This window comes from Haliotis asinina, chromosome 16 (genome assembly GCF_037392515.1).
Source record: "Haliotis asinina isolate JCU_RB_2024 chromosome 16, JCU_Hal_asi_v2, whole genome shotgun sequence".
In the NCBI taxonomy this organism is placed as follows: domain Eukaryota; kingdom Metazoa; phylum Mollusca; class Gastropoda; order Lepetellida; family Haliotidae; genus Haliotis; species Haliotis asinina.
In genome coordinates, this window is record NC_090295.1 from 23,509,847 (window position 1) to 23,531,515 (window position 21,669).

Here is a 21,669-nt window from a genome sequence, read left to right on the forward strand (position 1 = left end):
AGTCAAGGGTTTACTGTCTGCAATGAAGACCTGCGTATAACTGTCGAAGTGGATATAATTATGTAACTTGCTTACTTGTCTAGCTCAATTTTGATGATGTTACAGTATTGCTCAGAGTAGACTAACCAAAATGCACAAATGCATCACGATTGCACATGGTCTTGTTGCAGAGGTTATAAATTGCATGAAATTTGCTTGTTGGTGAGATTAGTTGCATGGATGATTAGATTTGACAAGGGGACTCATGGGAGTTTGTATTGCTTTGGTCATGATGCCACTACTCGGGGCAACTGACTTTGTTTAAAATAATCCTTTGTTCCCTCATTAGAGAATGGGTACCTCGGAGGATGATATGTTGAAGTGACTGTTCACTAGCATCTTGGGTTGTATACTTCCCAAGGAGCTCAGAATGAAAATGAGACCACAATGATCTAGTTATTAAGGGTATAATAGTATAGCACATTGATTGGTTGATTGGTTGTTTAATGCCACACTCAGCAATATTCCAGCTGTATGGCAGAGGTCTGTAGACTAGACAAACCAATGGTCAATAGCATGAGCATCAATCCAGGCAACTGGGATACGATGACATGTCAACCATGTCAACAAGCCTGATGACCCATTCCCTTTAATTACCTGTTACAGGAATGGTTTGTTGAAGGTCAGTTCTGACGGGGATCTTCATGAGTCTAGTAGCACTTTGAGTAAGCCAAATGTTGTAGGTATACAGTGAACTTTATTTCATAACTGCCTAATTTTAGAAACACAGAGGCTTAAACAGGCCCCCTGTAGGATAATTACCATGATTATGTAACCATGTTATACTCACTAGAAGAAATGTAAAATAAATGATCTCAAGAACCAGATGATTCTTCACCCACAGCAACAGACCAATCAATGCCCAATTTCACCATGCAGCCATTCTATCACCAACGAAGCGCCATCTCCTTTCAACAAAAAATTCGCATGCCTGAAGCATTCAACGATAACCAAATTACAGTAATCTCAATATTTGCCTGCTACAGACCAATAATTCTGGCAGGGTCCTGGTGTACATCACCACCCAAGTGTGGCTCATTTTCTGGCTGATCAACTGCATTGTTATAGGCGTGCTGTTCTTGTGTCAGTGTGTCTAGAAACAGGATCTTGATATAGTTCTGGATCTGTTTACCTCCTCCAGCCTGCTGCAGCTTATCGGTGTTTAATGAGACCCTGTCCAAGTTCTTGTTTTAGTTATGGGGAGTGTTGGGTACTTCATGCTCTGGGGAATGGAGAAGCTGGTTAAATATGGTTGTTCAGTTCAGGTTGTTTTAAGTTGACTTCAGAAGACTTCTACTTTAAGGCAATGGAGTAAGTTAAGTTTCATGTAAGGAAGGGATTGTGTATACTTGCACAAGGTCTCTGAGGCACTAAAAGAATCGTGGAGACAATTGATGTGTAGTTCTTGGAGGCAGTAATTACAGTGGAATCTGTCGAAACCAGCATCTGTCCAATCCAACAAGTTTTCAACACTGGCATAAAGTCTCGGTCCTGTTCATGGCTTGCACATTTATCATCAGCTCTATACACCATCACTTTGTCTAAACCAAATTATTTCTTCAGTCCTAAAGAGTGTCGGTTTAGACAGCTACCACTGTATTAGCTTTATTCTTTGTTTCTAGATTATTTAGATTATAAAGTCAATGTTTGTATTATTTTTTTGTTTGCTGGTTAACACAGCATTCAGTATTCCAGCCATATAATGGAAATATTGAAGCTGCGTCAGAAAATTCTGTGATTGATATCAGGAGCATCAATATGTACAAGTCGGGCATGATGATGTGCCAACAAACAATGAGCCTGACCACCCGATCCTCTTGCAATAGGGGTTGGTCAAGACCAGTTCTAACCCAGATGTCGTAGATGTGGTGCCTAGTGAATAAGTGGTACTTGCATGTTGTGTCAAAGACCCAGGTTGGATTTTCTTCATGGGAACAATGTGTGAACCCTCTTGCTGGTGTACACTGCTGTGATATTGTTGGAAGAGTGTTGAAAGCGGAGTAAAAGCACACTTGCTCACTCACTCACTCACTCACTCACTCACTCACTCACTCACTAACATGGAAAACAGGAAACTGGGATAAAGGACTCAGTAGCTGTCAAAGTGTGAAATTAATTATCTGCAGTATATGTGTTTGTCCTTTTTTTGTTGTTGTTGTTTAACGTCAGCAGTAACCCAGCTTTATGATGACAGTCTAAATAGTCCAGTATGGATAAAATAATCCAGTAACTGACATCATGCATCATCAGTCAGTAAGCCTGACTCATCAGCTACCTGGTGAGACAAGCTGGGGTTGCTAAGACCAGTTCTTTGACATATCTTTACATGTCATATATTCTTCCCCATTCTTCATGGCCCATTACGATGTTGCAAGAATGATAACATGTAATGTCTCAATTCCAGTAAGACGCATCAGTTGACAGTATTGCGTGTTCCTTGTATTGATCCACCGTCAGGGAGTCCCCCGGTCATAAAGGTCTCAGATGAATGTTGTTAGCACAAAGGCATAAAAAATGATCAATCTTTGAAAAGCTTTGATGTCTTGCTAGACTAGATCAGTTTGATATTTCACAGGGACCCAGAATTGCCTACACAACATTGCAACTTCATACATGGGAGGTAATTACAAAAACAGCCTGAAGTTGAAAAATACCGTTTGATTAGAGTGTCCATTTTTAGGTTTCTCAGAAAATTGCTTTTTCACAAGTAGGAAGATTCCATGCTCATTTTTTTCAAGTATATATGTGGGTATTTGAGAAAACATTTCATATATGTCACAAAACTTCTGAAAACATATGTAATCAAAGTGTTCCAGCTGATTTTTTCGGCAGTGTCAACCTATCTTCACAAACAGATAGCCAAAATTCTGTGGCACTGAGTGATGATGTGAACTGATATTTAAGACTGCAACAAAACTTACAGAGAATTCCTACATTCAAATCAAAGTGTTCCAGCTGATTTTTTCGGCAGTGTCAACCTATCTTCACAAACAGATAGCCAAAATGCTGTGGCACTGAATGATGATGTGAACTGATATTTAAGACTGCAACAAAACTTACAGAGAATTCCAACATTCATAACCTGATTCCACATGATATGGAAAGCATTCATCAAAGATATGAATAGATTCATGAGCAAGATTAAAACAACTTCTGGTTCCATGGCCACAAATACCAAGAAAGTTCGGAACATTGGCATATATGTTTTTTGACATCTGAGAATTTCACAAATCTCTCTCGAGATGTAAAGCCACCCTCCTTTAACTGCAGACCATGCCCATTGCTTTGATTGTAAATACACCTTGGGCTAAAGGTCCTTAGTGCATTCTAGAAGTTCTGTTTCGAAGTAAACCAGGCATCCATGCTCTAGGTATTCCCAGATGCTGAGAGCTATAAATAGCAAATTTACACTGCATTCCCTGGCCAAGAACACATTTTGCTCAAGGTGAACGTAAAATATCTTTCAAAAGGAAACAATCCCTTTTCGAAAGTCCATGAGGACTAAGTAAGGAGATTGCTGTGGATTTGAGGTAAGCAGATGTTAATTTCATTACCATATGATATGTGTCCATCAGTCCAGGTTCCCGCGCATGCTGTGAACTCCTTCCTCTTTGGATGTGAAGGTAATGAGTTTCCGAGAAATGGTGTACGTTTCAGTGCATGCATCTTTACCAGGCAGCTCAGCTGAGGGGTTGAAAGTGTAAAATTGTCATTCCCGACAGATGAGGTTTCAACATTTTTGTTCTTTGATTTGCAGATTGGGTTTTTTTTAGGGAGGACTTGGGAAGATGTACCGGGAAGATGGAGGGAAGGCAGAACGGGTCAGGGAGCGAGTGCCATTGGTGATAAGATTTGGGTGGAAATGGTTTTGAAAAGAGGAGCTTGTTGAAGTGATAACGGTGTCCAACTGGAAGGGAAATATTGAAATTTACATGCAATTAACGTCATGTGGAATATGTGTGTTTGGAGACAAACAGTGAAATTGACAACACATCTGTTGTTCAGTAGGATTGGCAACAGTGATGTTTTTTGTCCAGTTCTGTTTTCATGCTCTGTGAAAACAATCAGTTGATATCTTGTGATATCTACAATTCATAACTGTTTCTAATAGAGGAAAAGAATTTTGGCCACTCTGAAAATGTTGCCTGTTCAGAAAATCTTTAAGGGCAAGTTGAAGTCATACTGAAAAAGAAAATACACATAGGGCTTGTTCTATCCAAAATTAGAAACATCTGTTTTGGAATGTGAAGGAAATAAGCTGTATTTTTTGAAAATTTGGATCGATTTTGACCAAACCATGAAAGTCTTTCTGACTGTTAAAAATAGAAAACAGTATATTTACAACCAACCCCTAGTATATTATGTGCTTATTAATGCCTTCTCTGTAACCGTAGCAACATACCACAAAATGGCAAAAAACAATGACATTCAAAAATAACTCATTGATAAGAGTTAAAATACAGATGAAAGAGAGTAAGTATTGATAGCAGTATTCCAGCAGTATCCCTATCAGACAATGCTCACGAGAAATGAGTTCCGCATATTGTATTACTATGGGGAATTGAACCTGGTCTTCAGTGTGAGTAGTGAGCACTGAACTACTTTACTATCCCACCTCTGCATCTTGCAGATGACTGAGTGAGTGAGTGAGTAAGTGAGTGATGATGGCCACTTTTAGAAATATTCCAGCAATATCATGGTGGGGAGATGGGCTTCACACTTTGTACCCAAGTGGGGAATTGAACACAGGTCTTGGGGGTGACAAACCAGCACTTAAACCACTAGACTACCCCACCTGTCATTGTTATGGGCAGGGATGGGGTTTTGAAGTCATAATTCTAGGAATCATAGCTGTTGTGACAATAAGTGGCTATATGAATAGCTGATAATGAAATAAACTAACTCTTAACCCCATAATGTGTACAATTGTGTGAGTAAAAATAATACCTTTTAAATTATGAACCCCAGTCAGAGATGGAAAAGTCAGAACCTCATCAAATCTAGACTTGCTTCATGTGGATCTTCAGCATTGCAGGGAGGGCTAGGGCAGTAGGGAAAATAATGCAGTGAGACTGACTAATAATGAAGATGAGGTGCTGCACTGTCTCCAAACTTAGATTGAAAGGAGTCCTACTCAAATCTTGAATGATCTGGCAAGTCTACATTGCCCCAGCTTCAGGAATTTAGAATTGTGCTTGGCAACTTTTATTTTGTTTTGAAGACAAGTAGACACATATATTTTTCAAGTTTTTTAGATAACTATATTTGTGACACAAATGTCAGCCTTGAGGGCTGTGTTCCTGTGTTGTTGATGCTATGGAGGGAGGATGTTGCAAGATGTTGGCAGCTGCATCTCCTCAGTGTTACATGATGGAGTGAACCTCCTGGAATGCTCTTTGTACTTTTTGGAAATGTTGAGCCTCAGTGGCAGGTTGTTGCACGTAGGTATAACATATTTCCAGCTTGGTTATTTGCCAGGGAGGAGAGTGTGGTATCTACTACCGTAGTCTCTGTAATAAGTACATGTAATAGTGTGTGATACTTACATCTCTAAATGCCTATTTACGGCTCATTCTACCCAAATCTCCATTACAGGCTGGAAGGACTTGTGTGTTAGAAATTCGAGTGTACAGTGATTTCAATTCATGAACTGTGTCATAGTTATTCATATTGAACACATACTGGTGTTCTCAATCATACAGGGACAACGCAAAACCTGTAAAATCAAAGGTGTCTGGCTACGGATGTCACAGGCGGGTTCTGTTCCCCTCATTTTGAGTGTGATATTGCAGGAATATTGCTGTAGTGACATAATGGTGTAGGTATTCGTTGATAATTTTGAAGACTTAGTTCCGATTCCTCATAGATACAATTGCATTAACCACATTTTGGGTGATGTTCCTGAGATATTACTAAAAATGGTTTAAACCTCACTCACTCACTCTCTGAAGCAGTTTATCAGCAAATTTACACATGTTGAGAAAATGATTTGAACTTTCTAGCAACATAGCGACAAATTCTATTGATCCAAAGTTCACCATGTCTGGGGATTTGACAGAAAATTGGTGGTTGTTGAAAAAATAATGCACAGGATTGGCGGGTCTTGAAGAAAGGATAATTTTGTAACAAAATACAAAGTATATCTAGAAAGGGTATGTTAGTATGTTGTGTTTTGTCTTTTCAGGAAGGGTCCTGAAAAAATCAATGTCATAAAATTCATGTAAAATTCCTTGTTGTTATGTCATCTGATTACCATGGCAGCAGGAATATGTTATATCTGCTACATGCTGTTCAGATATGGTATGCTTGTCTTCCTAGGTATTAGGACGGTCATTATTCCAGGAACAGTATCAATACTGTCCCGCCAGTTTTAGAATGCTGTGTGGAGAAAGAATGCCTGATTCTAGCGGGATTCTCTCCCCATCTGTGTGCATCTTAGTATGATGTCTTCAACCAACATCAAGCGTAATTATGTATCAGTAATGTATCACCCTCATCCTTCTGTTTGATTCAGATGGGAGTTCACATATATATAAATTGGAGGCACGTGTAATGCGAGGATTCAGACTGTTCCCTTTCTGTGACGTTATGTGTAACTCTTAGTGAAAACATTTTACTACTACTGCTGCTGCTACTACATGGATTGATGGTCATGCTGATGATCACTGGATTGTCTACTTGAGGCATTATTTGTTGACAGCTTTCATTATAGCTTGAATATTGCTGAATGTGGCATAAAGCTAAACTCACTCACTACTACTTCAACAGCTGTTGTTGCTGTTACTACTACTACTACTACTACTACTACTACTACTACTACTACTGCTACTGCTGCATGGATTGATGGTCATGCTGATGATCACTGGATTGTGAATGCTGAATGCTGAATGTGGCGTAAAACTAAACTCACTCACTACTACTACAACAGCTGTTGTTGCTGTTGTTGCTGCTGCTGCTGCTGCTGCTGCTACTACTACTACTACTACTACTACTACTACTACTGCTACTGCTGCATGGATTGATGGTCATGCTGATGATCACTGGATTGTGAATGCTGAATGCTGAATGTGGCGTAAAACTAAACTCACTCACTACTACTACAACAGCTGTTGTTGCTGTTGTTGCTGCTGCTGCTGCTGCTGCTGCTACTACTACTACTACTACTACTACTACTACTACTGCTACTGCTGCATGGATTGATGGTCATGCTGATGATCACTGGATTGTGAATGCTGAATGCTGAATGTGGCGTAAAACTAAACTCACTCACTACTACTACAACAGCTGTTGTTGCTGTTGTTGCTGCTGCTGCTGCTGCTGCTGCTGCTACTACTACTACTACTACTACTACTACTACCACTACTGCTCCTACAACAACTACAACTACTGCCACTACTACTAGACCTACTACAAATATTCTTTTGTGTTAATTCAGTGGAAATTCCAGTAAAGTCTTAGCTTTTGGCCTTGATGATGATGATGATGATGATGATGATGATGAATCTGTGGTCTCCCTTATATTTGTTACAATCAGCATTATATTTTCAGTGTTAAGTCTACAGCCAATTGTGCTGCTCCACAGACAGGACAGTTCTAACCCTGACAATCCTCTGTTTGGTCTTACAGTTTGCGTAGTGTTGATACACTCATGTAATACTGACTTTGTCACCAGGTCGTCTTGTTGACAACTTGTCCCAGGTCATGGAGACAGTGTGAAACTACTATCACAGTGGTGGTGTGTGTTACTTTGATGGGAGTCAGTTTACTGTAAATATCTCAGTAGGATTGACTTGTGGGTTTGGACCTTTACTCCCAACCACTAACAGGACCGTAGGATGACTGAAGCTGATATCTGTATGATGCTCAGCAAGATATGTTTTGTTTCAGTATTGCCTTTCATGTTCTTATTCTGATGTTCCTTTGACATTTTTAAGAGACTGAAGTTGCATAAGGATCAAAGAGTACATTCTTCTGAATCATTAGTGAATTTGAAAAATAACCTCTTTTATGAATTTTGGGTGACATTTGACATTAAGTCAATGTTCAAGTTAAAACCTTATTTGAAACCGAAGGTTTGTGATGGCAACTATATATATATATATATATGAATGAATGATAAATTCTGTGCCCAATTTAAGTTCAAATTTATTCAAGGAAAGTCAGTGCCACTCTTAACTGGGTCTTATATATATATATGAATGAATAATAAATTCTGTGCCCAATTTAAGTTCAAATTTATTCAAGGAAAGTCAGTGCCACTCTTAACTGGGTCTTTAAGAATTTAAAAAGTTTAGTCTGTAGGAATTAAAAAATCTGCCAACATTATTTAGGATATTTTGGATGAATATTTCATGTTCAGAATTATCTGGTTATCTTAATTCAGTCACAAGTATTTTCATACTTCAAACATATGCATGTATGTCATATCTGTTGTAGTTCTAAAGCTTGTTTATTCATAGCCCAGTTTTGTCTCTCTTTCAAGGTGAGTCTATAATCTTGCCTGTATTTGATTGAGTAATCTATCTCAGCAAATGATCCCCAGGCAGGTTTTTTAAACATACATGATACCACAAAACCAGTCTCTGGGACGAGCATGCAGCTTGTGATGAATTTGCAGTGTCTATACAACTTGCCTACAAACACTCCTGACATTTATAACGACAAGGTGCATTTTTTCTGTGTCTCAAGATAACAAAGTTTGACCTGTGTCGATATCCTACCACATCAAGAAGATTTCAACTCACATGGAGAATATGGTATTAGTTTCCTGCACAGGGTTGGATGAGCTGTACAAATTTGAAATCTGACAACTGCTGATATATGATTATTAGGCAGGTATGTGAAACTGACCTTTAACAGCCATATCATGTTCACCTGCAGATGTGCAGTGAATTGAAAGAGATTCATCTCAGAAACACCAACTGGGACAAAATCACATGTCGGCATGAGTAAGGATTTATGTGACTTTTCAACTTTGAGGTATGGTCAGGTTTAAATTCTGTATCTGCACAGATGCTGTGTTTATGTTCATATGGTTAGAGAGTAATGAAGATGCTTGTGGGTGATCTTTGATAGATGAATGTGTGTTTGATATGTTTACTTTTATAAGTTTTATCAAGATGTGAGATGGTTTACATTGAAGAGTATTCTTTGATGTGACAACGAACATGGTGCATTTAACACATGCACATTTGTTGACTGCTGGTGCAAGTTTGTTTATGTTGTTCTTAACTCTCATGAGGAGAGAATTTATGGATGTAGCTCTTTTTAGAACGAGGAGCACTAATAATGTTTAGGAGTCTAACTTTCTCCTTTGCCCGCAACTGATGATGACTTCAGTATTATGTGTTCTTAATGATAAAAAGGACGGTTGGGTGGCATAGTGGCGAAAAACTTTTCCTGTCATTCCAAAGATCCAGGTTCAATTCCAAACATGGGTACAATGTGTTAGGCTCATTTCTTGTGTCCCCTGTAAGGATATTGCTGAAATATTGGTTATAGAGGTGTTAAACTCACACAAATACAAAATTATTCCAATGTAAATGCTTTTTTGTCATATTAAGCACTTAGAGACTGAACTGATGCCTTGCCAATGAAGTTGCAAGTGATCCATTTCCATTGGTCCAAATAATAACTATTTTTTTCTATCACAAATATATCCTTTTAAATGGATCTCAGATTTTAATGTCAATAACATTGACATAATACCATGTGGATGTCCAAATTTCTCAACACCCTGCTGAAACTTTGACCAGAATAGGTACCAGTCATTGAAGCTTCAAGAAAGTTTAGAGTTATCTCCCCTTCATGTATTGAAGTGAGTTATTACCCTTCTCGTATACATCACTCAACTACAACCCTCAGTCACTCTTGAGTTCACTAATAAAACTAAGGGTTATTTTGGCTTTTCCTCAGACAGCTTTTTGGGGCTGGCTATAGATAATTTTTGCCATTTATCTTGTCACAGCAAGTATTTCCAAATGACTCAGTAAGATAAAGTGCCCAGATTGCCTGGTATAGATCTAAGGGAAATAAAGTCAGGTTGGTCTTCCTTTAGATAAAGACGTGGGAGCTGTTTCCTGCTTTAGTAGAGAACAGAAGGGGGTTGAGCTTGTTTATCACAACCCTGCCATGAAGCATTTTGTTTCAATCACAAATTGATCAATGTTTGCTTTCATGTGCATGTGTTACCTGTTTTTTTTAAATGTTTTTGTTTTGGATGTGTTCCCCAGTTAGATCTGACAACCTCTAAATGACAGGTTTGTCAGGTTGAGTTATCTTCCTTTGTCACAGAGGGCAATCTGTGTCAGATTGTTGCCCTGTGTTGTGACTGCTGGTGTCGGAGGTGTAGAGGTGGTGGATGGGTTAGGGAGGTGATTCTCTGTCAGATGGTTAGAATGTTTCACATGGGGGTGGGAATTTGTTGGATGGGGGTGGGTAGTTGAAGGGATAGGGGTGGGTTGTTGAAGGGATGGGATGGGGTTGGGCGTGAAAGGTCACATTATCTTTGGATAAGGTCATGGAAATGCTGAAAAATCTGTTCGTGTCAAAATATTGTTCATATTTTTTTCATTACAAACTATCTACTACTGAAAACAAGGCTACGGATATGCACCACAGGAGGGCTTTACAGTCTTGCCCTTTTGCGTCCTTCGCAAGATGTTTCCAACAGAATGTATGTTACACCATGCTTCAAGGGAAGGGGAGCTGAGGTGGGGTAGCTTAGCAGTTAAAGCATTCACTTATCTCACCAAAGACCAATGTTTGAATCCTCATTATGGAAAACTATAACAAGTCCATTTCTGCTACCCCTTCAGTGATAAAACCAGAATATGACTAAATTCGGCTTATAACTAGAATCACTCACTCAGTACACAGTACATCGGTATATAATACCCACCATCCATAACAGTTAAAATAATAGCCATGAAATAATTGGACCCTCTTTAGCTTCTTTTATATGTGAAGCACAGGAAGGATCATGAAAAAACACATTAAGTATTGGTAACTCCAAACCACAAAATGGAGAATGCAAATAATGAAATGGCAGTTACTCAGACCTGACAGGTCGGTATTGAGGTATGCCTGTCATAATGTAGTGCATTAGGCAACTTACTGCAACAAGAGCAATTATGTCAGCAATAGAGTTAAATCACAGGTAATCAGAGAGATCAGAGGATGAACCCAGGCACTGATACACATCTCTACAGCTGTCTTCCATGCGTGCCAAGTGCATTTGTAAGCATATTTTTTGTGTGTCGAAATTGCCATATAATCATGTCTGCATGCTCCATGTGCTCTGCAGAGCAAAACAACCTTTGGATACGATGACAGGTATCCTTTGTGCTCTTGGTGCAATAATGGCCAACTTGCACCTCAGATACACATTTACTGTGCAACAAATTGCAGCTTTGGTGTTCCTGGGGATGTTAATCATAGTCTCCTTTTCACACATCTAATTGACACACATCACATATCCAAGCCTTTTTCAAATGCGGAATGATTTTCTTAACAGCTGGTGAATTAACCCTCTAAATTTCAACCGAGCAATTTTGTTTCTGCTTTTGTTGCTAAGGATCTTAATGCATTCAGTTTTTTCAGGAGTGTGGTTTTGTCAATAAGCTTCTTTTGTGAATTTATTTGTAAATATGATTTGAATAATAGCTGACATCACTTGTAAATATCCTGATACCATGTTGCAGGGCTGGTTACACCATAACCATGATATTTGAAATAGAAAAATAAATATAAACTTGATGCTGTTTACTTTAGACTGTGAAATGTGTAAAGTACTTTTTGGTAATGCCCGCTATGATGTTGCTGAAATCTTGCAGAAACTAAAAGCGGTGTAAATGAACTCCGTGAACCTAGACTAATGCTTCAGTCCCTGAACATATGTAATGTTCATGATAGCAAACAAACCCATGTAGACTGAAAAGGAGACCCAGGAGAATCTGGGATTCAGAACCTGAGGAAGTCTAGACTTGCTTCATTTAGAGCTTTAGCATTGCAGAAGGCTTGGCAATAGGGAAACTAATGTGGTTCAGGGACTGTGAGACCGACAAATTAAGGGAGGGCTAGGCAGTAGGGACAATAATGTGGTTCAGGGATTGGGAGACAGACTATATTGCAGGGAGGGCAGGTAGAAGGGAAAACAATGTGGTTAAAGGACTGTGAGACAGACGATCTGTGAGTTTTGACCTTGTTGCTGGCCACACAGGTTTGTTTTCCTACTCTGCAGTAGGGCATGTATGCAGTAGTTGTCTGAGGCACTGTGATTCCCTGTGCAGGGTTACCTCCCTTGGGCACACTTGCTGCCTTTGATGTGGGTTCGATTACCACTTGGCCCTGATTATGTTTCCTGGTTTGTCAGCACAGTACCACTGCTCCTGGCTTTCACGGAATTGGTAAATGTCTGAGACCTGCATCACCTCTGTCTTTCCACCCCTCAAGCTGACATGAGCCATAACAAGAATACCAACTCACTTATTTACTTTAATAATAACAGTCCATATATCGTGTACATGTCTCTACACATAATGCATTCTCGAAGCACCCAAACAGTCTGATTGATGATATCCCTTATAACACCAAGCTGTCTGTGAGCCAGTAAAAGAATCAAATTACTATATATTATATTCATGGGGTTAGCCTTGAGTGAGTGAGTGTATTTTTACTTTGCACTTTGCAACATTCCAGCTATATGCTGGTGATCTGAAAATAATTGAATCTGGACCAGACAAAGCAGTGATTAAGAGCATTATCATAGATCCATGCAAATGGGATAAGATGACATGTCCACCAAGTCAGTGACCACCCAATCCTCTCAGTGACTACGAATGATATGCAAGGGTTATTGAAGACAATTCTAACCCAGATCTTCACAGGTCCAGTACTCTATCACAGATCTTCACAGGTCCAGTACTCTATCACAGATCTTCACAGGTCCAGTACTCTATCACAGATCTTCACAGGTCCAGTACAGTCTTAAATGGAGTCATTCTAGGTCTAGGGCAATGAAGTGTTTCATGGACAGTGAAAGAGACTATGAACCTATTTTGAAAGCAACTTTCAGTTTTGTTACAGTAAGGGTTAAGCATCCACTGTCAGAGCTGTGGTGGTCTGCTAATGCACAGGAGAGTCTCCCTCTGGATGAACATCATCAGCCAGTTCCAGACTTCCTGGCAACTTCCATGTTTATTTACAGCTCAGGGCAATTCCAGAGTGGCTGTTGATCTCAAACTAACCATTATAATTGCTAGTTTACAGAGCTCGTGAAAAACTAACAAACATGACTACTTGTGACAAGACTGATGCAGTTAGTATATGCATCACTGCTGAGGAGGATGTATTTGTCTGAGCAAGATATTTATTGCGTTTCCCTGCACTCTTTTGACAGCTGCAGGTGTTTAAAGATATTTATTTATTTTGTAGTTTATACAATAATGTAGCTCCAAGACTGCATTGAAAAAGTCCATCATTGTCAAGTCAGGATAAGCAGATACCATTCATTTCCAGAGATATTAGAATCTTGATGTTTCTTTAATTCCCTAAATAAGAATTTTAATCAAAGATTTGTTGCTTTTTAGGACTTACACAAGGCTGAGATTATTGTTTATCAGTTTGCTTTGGTTGTTTGAAATATAAATACATACCAGTTGTTAGCTTAGTACCTTCTATTTTTTGTTTGCTTGGCTTTGGGAGTTTGGTTTTTTTGTGACAACGTATATGTAATTTTTGGTTATACCTGTCCATAAACTGACAACTAAAGTGTGTTTCCTTATCTTCTTGGGAGTCGCTTCTGTGATCAGCAGACGGACAAATAATTGAATGTTGTCACAACCAATATCAGCAGTATTTAACCAAGGACTTTTAATAGCTTTTCTGTTTGAATTGCAACCTGAGTCCCTATTCTCGAAAGGATCTTAGCCCTAACATATCCTAACTTTGATCCTAGCGTCTAGGATAGGTGTCCTACCCTATTTTCGAAAAGTATCCTAGCACTAGGATCTGACTTGTCCTAAGTCCACCTCAGTGGAAATCAACATGGTGTGGTACTTGTTTGTTCACCAATTTTGACGTTGTGAAAACTTAATTACAACTGAATTTACAACAGCACACAGTTTGTTTGTTCACCAATTTTGACACAGCTGAATTTACAACAACAAGCAGTTTATATGTGTTTAGAAGATTTTTTTAGTTTATATCATCAATTTATCAGTTGTGAATAAGACTTGCTTGTTGCAATACACATATTCTTTGGATCTACAACCGATATGTATTTTTATTCTGACATATTCTATCCCTTTTTATTCTCAACATCGCTCTTTTCTGTCGCATTCCTCTTAAATGTCAATGTCAAGGCCGACTTGATAAGGGAAAGAACTTCTGTTTATTTCCTAAGTGAATTTTCACTTTGTGAGATGATGCATAATGAAAGTTCAGTGATAATCATTATGAAAATCAAATGAAACTATTTTTTGAATGTCTTAATTCTCTTTTCAGCAGACTTTCAAAGTCTGATGACAAATGTTATGTCCTAGTTTAATAAATGAATTTGATGTGATGAAAATATTTAATATGTTAATGTGTAACAATACTTAGATCTGATAAGATGGTTTAGATCTATTCAAGTACAAGTTCACTCTATTTTTCTGGATACAAGGTATGAATTTTTATTATAAATATAATTAATTGCAATTTCTTCTAGATCAAGTAAGTCCACCAAAAGCTGAATTTCACCACTTTCAAACCTTTTATTTCGATTTCTAGTTTCACCATTTGTCTTGTAAACAAGATCGTAGCTGCTCTTACATATGTGTTTTTCATGCAATGAATTATAGATAATATTTAGGTGAACTTGATGAAGGTTTTTTTCTATCTCACCTACTGAAGAGCTCACTATCCTAGCTAGGATCTGTTACTAAACTTAGGACAAGGATAAGATCGTTTGGAGAATGGGTCTTATCTTAACAGTAGGATGTCATTACTCCTGTCCTAACTAGTTAGGATCTGTCTTAGCTGGGACACTTTCCAGAATAGGCACCCTGACTGAGATGTGGAACTTCAACACATTTCACAGAAAAATGTTTAATAAAAAAAAGTGACAAATTTGTAATGTGTATGACTCACATACAGAAAAATAATTTCAACTGTATATGGGTCAGCTGACATTAAACATATATCCAAAGGATACAGATACAACACAGTTATCTCTCAGTGGCAATGAGTCATTTTAGGTGAGTGACAGAATTGTCATATCTGTTACAAACATCAGTTATGACTTCATCTGACCCCTCACACATCTGGACCGTCTGATTTTCACGTCCAGACGAGCTTACCTGGGAAGTGATCCACCTGTAGTGTGTGGCCATGGAAGGTCATTCGGAGTGTGGAAACATTGTGATCACGACTGTAGTGCCTGATGTTACCAACCTGCATACCCCAGATGATTCATGTTGATTCAGATCATCTTCTTTTGTTGGTTGTAATATGGGTACCAGTAAGGCATAATTCAACAATAATATGACACATGAAATAATATTTATTGTGATTGTGAAATATGCATTACAGAATTTGTTTGGTTGAATTGTCTTTTACCTGACATGTGGAAGAGGCCAGAAAACCAAAGTTATTTTTATCGTAGAATCACTAGGGGCTGTCAGATATTGAATTTGTGGATTTTTCTGAGATACTTGGAACTGTGCATCTCCCTTACAAATACATGCATTCATTGCAAAAATACTTTCTTCCCGTAAGATTGGTTTGTTGCTTGGCAGTTTGAACCGCTCTCTGCAACGTTCCAGTTATGTGGCAACTCTCTGTGAATAATCAAGACTGGACCAGACAATCCAATGATCAACAGCATGAACATCGATTTATGCAAGTGGTATGCCAACCATGTCAGCAAACCTGACCACCCAATCCCATAAGTCACTTCTAAGAACAAGCACTGGTTGTTGATTATCAGTTCTAACCCGAATCTTCATGGGTCCCACCAAAAGAAATGATTCAGCAATCTGACTACTGCTGTTAAGGCTGCTTGCGAGAAAAAAAAAAATGTTATGATTAGGATTCTTTGAAACTTGAGCATGTTCTTTTGAAATTAGAAACTACTGTTGGCTTAAATACCTGTTTGTTCTGGTCAAGCATGCACTGTTTGAGGATCTTCCTTGAGATAGGTTTCTTCAGGTTCGGGGGAGGGTGTACTGGGTCGTCCAGGACAACCGCAGGGTGTCAAGCCAAAAATAACCACTCATGTTGACTGATTAATTTAACGCTGTGGAATTATTTGGATGGGAAATTTTCTCCTCGATTGCATGCATTATTCATTGGCTAGTGGGAGGTCAGCCTTGCACTTAACCTTTCATTATTGGACCTGACATGCACAGACTATCAACATCTCAGGCAGCTTACAGTTCTTTTGTTCACCAAATGTCTGATCCCCTTTCAAGGGTGAAAAAAACATCGCTTTAATCTGCCTTGACCTCACCATGGGTTTTGTCAGGTGATAAAGATGCACGAGACTCGCTTGTGTATTACTACCTGTGCTGGATTAGCGGGTATCCTGTCCTGATAATACCAGCTCACCTAGTATTCACATAGCCCAGTACTGGGGAGATTGACGTGTTGATATGGTCACACTTGAAATTGACGTGTAATTGACGATGCGGGGCAAGAAAGGTAAATGCACCTATCTAAGACTGATTGTGGTATTGATCTGTATTTACAGTGTTTGTCTGATGGAATTTGAATAATTTGTTGGGCACATCTGGCTGGTTGATATGACAGGTGGTTGTCTGAAGGTTATCAAACATACCTGAGATAGACAGCAGCTACAGTATTGCAATCTGCATCAGCAGGATGGAGACTATACATTTAGCGAATATAGTTACAATCATCATTCTTGTGGCTTTATGAAGTATATTTTGAGTTTCCGATAGCACTGATTTGAATTGACTGTCAACACAGATCGTATGGATCGATAATCTTAACGATTAAATTACCAGTGCATTAAAATGAACCGCTAAATCATTAAGTGACATCTTCTATTATTATTATGATTATTAATGGATTACAAACTAAATACAGTATTCTGAACATAATTTAGCAATGTCATGAGATATTAATAATGACACAATTGTCATATCAATAATAGTTAATGATTCTTCCCACATGTGATATTTATGATCATTGACCCAAATACCTCAACTACTTGTTACGTTGTGACATGTAAGTGTGAAGGTAGTATCTTTAAGGCTTCTGCCTTTCACTAAAAGACAAGCCAAATTTTACATTGAGTGTCCTGAAAGGACATTATGCACCCATGTTTGAAGGTTGCTAAAAACAAAACAAAACCAAAATGGTAATTTGATGGTGATACACTTATTTTGAGTCTCTTAGGTATGTTTTGGACGTGCCTTTGGTTTGAAATGTTTTGGTGATCGCATACAGCATTGTACAATTCCAGTTTCAATCTCTCTTGTTTATCCAAGATGTTTATTACATATCTTAAACTACTGAAAAGATCACCTGAACCTGTGTAGTCAGGGAAACAAACATCTGCCTCGTTTCATTGTTAGTTGATTACATTTACTCATTCAAACATTGTGGTAGTGTAAATGCTGATATGCTGTTTAAAACCAGCCAATGCATTCTCAGTCAGCATATATATACTGTACACAAGGACTTGAGGTGGAAACGGAGATGAGAAAGGCAGCGGGTGTAGTTATTTATCACACCTCACATGCTCATCTTCCCTCTGTGTGACTTTAGTCATATATGTCAAACATGATTCTTGTCAACTTTCTTTCTGTTTATTGAACAGCTAACAACCATAAGACTGATATCTAATGAAATGTCTTTCAAAGACATGTTCAGGTTTGTAAAAGGCTGATCATAGTGTTCAGCACAGGTTGTCGAACTTCTTGGTATGAATTTAATGTTGATTTGATGGAGTTTGTTATCTGAAGCACTGTTCAGTTTACATTCTATTCATCTTGCTTATGATCTCTGTGTAAAGGCACTTTGATGTTTGGGATTGCAGCCCATAGCTCTACCAGGATCTGCTGATTGAGCGCTTACATTCTAGATTCAACTTGGTTGTTTGTATGTGCTTGCGGAGTACTTTGACGATGTGAACCACTTTCAGATAATACATGTCTTTATTCCATATATTGAACCATGAAGATCCAGATTTGAATTGATCTTCAGCAACCCATGCTTGTCATAAGAGGCAACTACCAGGATCGGGTAGTCATGCTCGCTGACTTGGTTGACACATGTCATTGTTTCCCAATTGCATTGAGTGATGCTCATGATGTTGATGACTGTATTGCCTGGCCCCAACACAGTTATCTGCAGACAGCCACCATTAAGCTTGAAGATTGCTGAGTGTTAAGCATGAAACAAATCAAACCAAATCTTACAGTTTTGCTTATGTAATGTAGAAATTTAAATTATTTCTTTTTACCTTACAGACTTATGCAAGTCTAGTTTTAAGGCTGCCCAGAACGATAAGTCATGGATCAATGGCAGTTCTATGCTTATAATAGCCGAGATTTAAAGGGACATTAAAGAATGCTTGTCTTTCCTTAGGACGACTTTTCCATTTTGCTTTTATAAAGGAGAAATAATGATTTAAACAAATAGTTATTGACCTATCAACTTAGCAAGCTTAGGAACTGTTTATGAATATGCATTGTTCTGTCAGATGAATCTTCACAGGTGAATCTTCACATACTGCTGGTTTGGGAATAATGCTGACTTGACTAAATCAGTAAATGATGAAAGTTTGAAAATATGGCTTTTATATTAAATGATTAATTCTGTGTGGTAAAACTGTCCCATTTTTCAAGATCTGTGTTTATTAACCTGGAAAATAACACAAAAATCTCAACTTGAATGTCAGATTATGGTAGCAGTCCATTTGTCAAACTTGGTGTCAAAACATTTTGAAGATAATTGGATTTGGCTTTTTTCATCATATTCAGTGAAGGTTTTCTGTGAGTGTTTTCAACACTGTCACTCAGTGTTGGATGGAAGAGCAGAGATATTTCTTCAGAACTGGAACTAATATTTATGGACTTTACAAACGTACTGAAGAGAAATCTATATTTTCATATGGACTGAGTTGATTCACTCACATATTTTGTGAATTTAAGCGTAAACTTTCAAAAATTCATTTTGGTGTTATCTATAATTGGATGTACATGACGATTTTGTAAAGGAGTATTTTCACCTTTCACCCAAATTGTGCAATCCATGCCTTTAAGTAAGTCACAATTCTTGAGAATAAAGGAGACGGTGATGAAAGATCTGGGCTAGATTTTGTTATCCCATTAACAGATCCACTTGCAATGCAAGGTGGAACCAGTTTGGTTTATTATCAAGACTGACTACTCCCTGGCATCAGTGTTTCACCATGGTTCATCACGTTTCCAGGAGTCTTGAGTGTTTTAAAGGATACCTGTTTCAGTTAATCAGGAAATCTTTGTGTCAGATATTATCTATGATATAATTAACAATGTAGCTCAAATCTGTACTAAGACGAAACACTGTGCCACTGACTAAACGATTTCTGGTTGTTAGATTGTGTCTCTTTGTGAAAGTAGTAAAACTATTCAATCCTGGGAAATGCTCCTTTAATTTCCATTTGGTATTTTACTCCTCATTTTTAGCTTTGAGGAGTGAAATACCCCTGAGTCAAAATAAATGTCTGGAGCCCAGGGTCATTGATCTTAGGTGTCCCTCCTGTACTGTTAGGGATATTTACGCTGAGGCCATGGGCTTCTTTCCAGATACTCGGAATGTTGGTCTGTGTTGTTACTACAGGTCTGTGTTTTAGGCCTGCAGAGCCAAGAACAAGTGGAACTAGGCTGAGAATCATATGTGTCATTGTACTCTGACAGTGTGGATCATTGCCAATGTTGTAAATAAACTTGTTTATATAAACTTAAGGTTGATAAAGGGTAGACTTTCATGAATAAGCTGGAATACATGCTTGTATAACAGCTTTTATTCCATTGTACTCATTTTTATACATTCATCTGTTGATATGGAAACCTCTGATGCTGATATAGTACTCTATTAGAAAAGAGATCAGACATGTACAAAATCCTTGTATGTCAAGCAGATGTATTTGCAAACAAGGATAATCAAGACAATGGGTGTAAAACAACCATTCATTCATTCATTCATTCATTCATTCATTCATTCATTCATTCATTCATTCAAATAAATGAGAAAGGTCCTAAGTCTGTACCTGATTTGTACAGTAAAGTGTTACGGAGAGCAGATGTATGAACACCTAGCAGGTGTGAATGAATGAGGTCGATAGAAGGGATGTAAAACATGCATTCATTAATCCAAGGATACAGTGAAGAACTTTGTGCAATCTGAAGCTGATTAGTACCCTGAAGTAGATGGAGAGCAGACGTGAACATGGGCAGCAGTTAGACACTGAGAACCAACTGGGTAGAGACAGGGGTGAAAAACTGAACAGAGGCTGGCGAGCAGCTGCTTCATGCAGCATTCCTGATGGAGAGTATGTATACTCATGGCTGACTTCAATTACCTGAACTTCCCATGTTTACTCCAGCTTGAGAGAAGGAAAACAGGAGGCAATGACCATAGACTGTGAGGTGCACCATGCTTATCACATAACTAGCAGTCACAGTATCAAATTTTTTAACAAGATTCATTTGATTGTCTGATTTGTTTAAAGGCTGCTTTTGCATAGGGCAGTAGTGAAAGCAAAACCTATTTCCATCTTTTACCAAATTTTGTGAATGGTTTTAGGCTATAACCTTGTGGCAGAACATGCCTTTCCTTTTTCATGAACCTCTGGTGTCATCACTGATTTTTAGTGAACCTTTCGAATCGTTCTCACAGTTTTTTTGTTTTCTTTACACTAAATGGAATTTGTATCTGAGGATAGTCAAAACTGGATTGCAATTTTGTACTCTCACGCTATGTTTAATGCCAATACTTGATACTGTATTATTTCAAGCTTAAGATTTAAAGGATTAATGTAGGTCAGTCTAAATAAACTTAATCCCAGTATTATTCATTATACTCCTCTAGTGAGTCTAACAAACCCTAGTAGGAGGTCGCGTCAGGTGACCTTTGACACTGACCAGTCAGAGAACAGCTTTCCAAATCGCAAAAGTGGACATTCACACATACCATCTGAACTTTCACCTCAGAAAGGTTTGTTTCAGAACAGTCCCAAATGCTCTTTTCATGCACATGGGGCATGCTACAACACTGCCAACAATGAGTAAACAGTTGCTGAAAATAGTGTTTTAGTCAATATTCAAGGATGTCAGCTTGCGGAAATATTGGCTATGGTAACCATGTCATCAGAAAGCCCTAAGCATATATACACCAGGTCAATTATCTGAGTTTTATGCAGATTTTTGTTTGCTGATGGATCAGTGTCAGTGATAGGGGAGTTTGTAAGTCCCGCCAAACCTTAAACAGTAACTGATGTTTTATTGGTGTAATCTGTTTCAGCAGTCTCGCATTTGATTGGACGTTCGTAGGTCGCTCAAAGGTTACCTGATATGACCTCCTACTAGGGTTTGTTAGACTGGTATGGGAGTGTAAGGTATAATGCTGAGACTAACT

The 21,669-nt window shown here is 38.3% G+C and overlaps 1 protein-coding gene across 3 annotated transcripts in view; it reads left to right on the top strand.

Annotated features, from left to right (window-relative positions):
- The window catches only part of LOC137268015 (activated Cdc42 kinase-like), a 155,426-nt gene that overhangs the window by 30,573 nt on the left and 103,184 nt on the right, over nucleotides 1-21,669 (top strand). Inside the window, exon 1 of one of the 3 annotated variants that reach the window (XM_067802506.1) lies at nucleotides 3,552-3,569. The exons of the other annotated variants lie outside the window; for them this stretch is intronic. The gene's annotated coding sequence lies outside the window, so the exon portion shown is untranslated. Of the gene's footprint in view, nucleotides 1-3,551; nucleotides 3,570-21,669 lie in introns of those variants that run through there. 3 annotated transcript variants of the gene reach the window in all.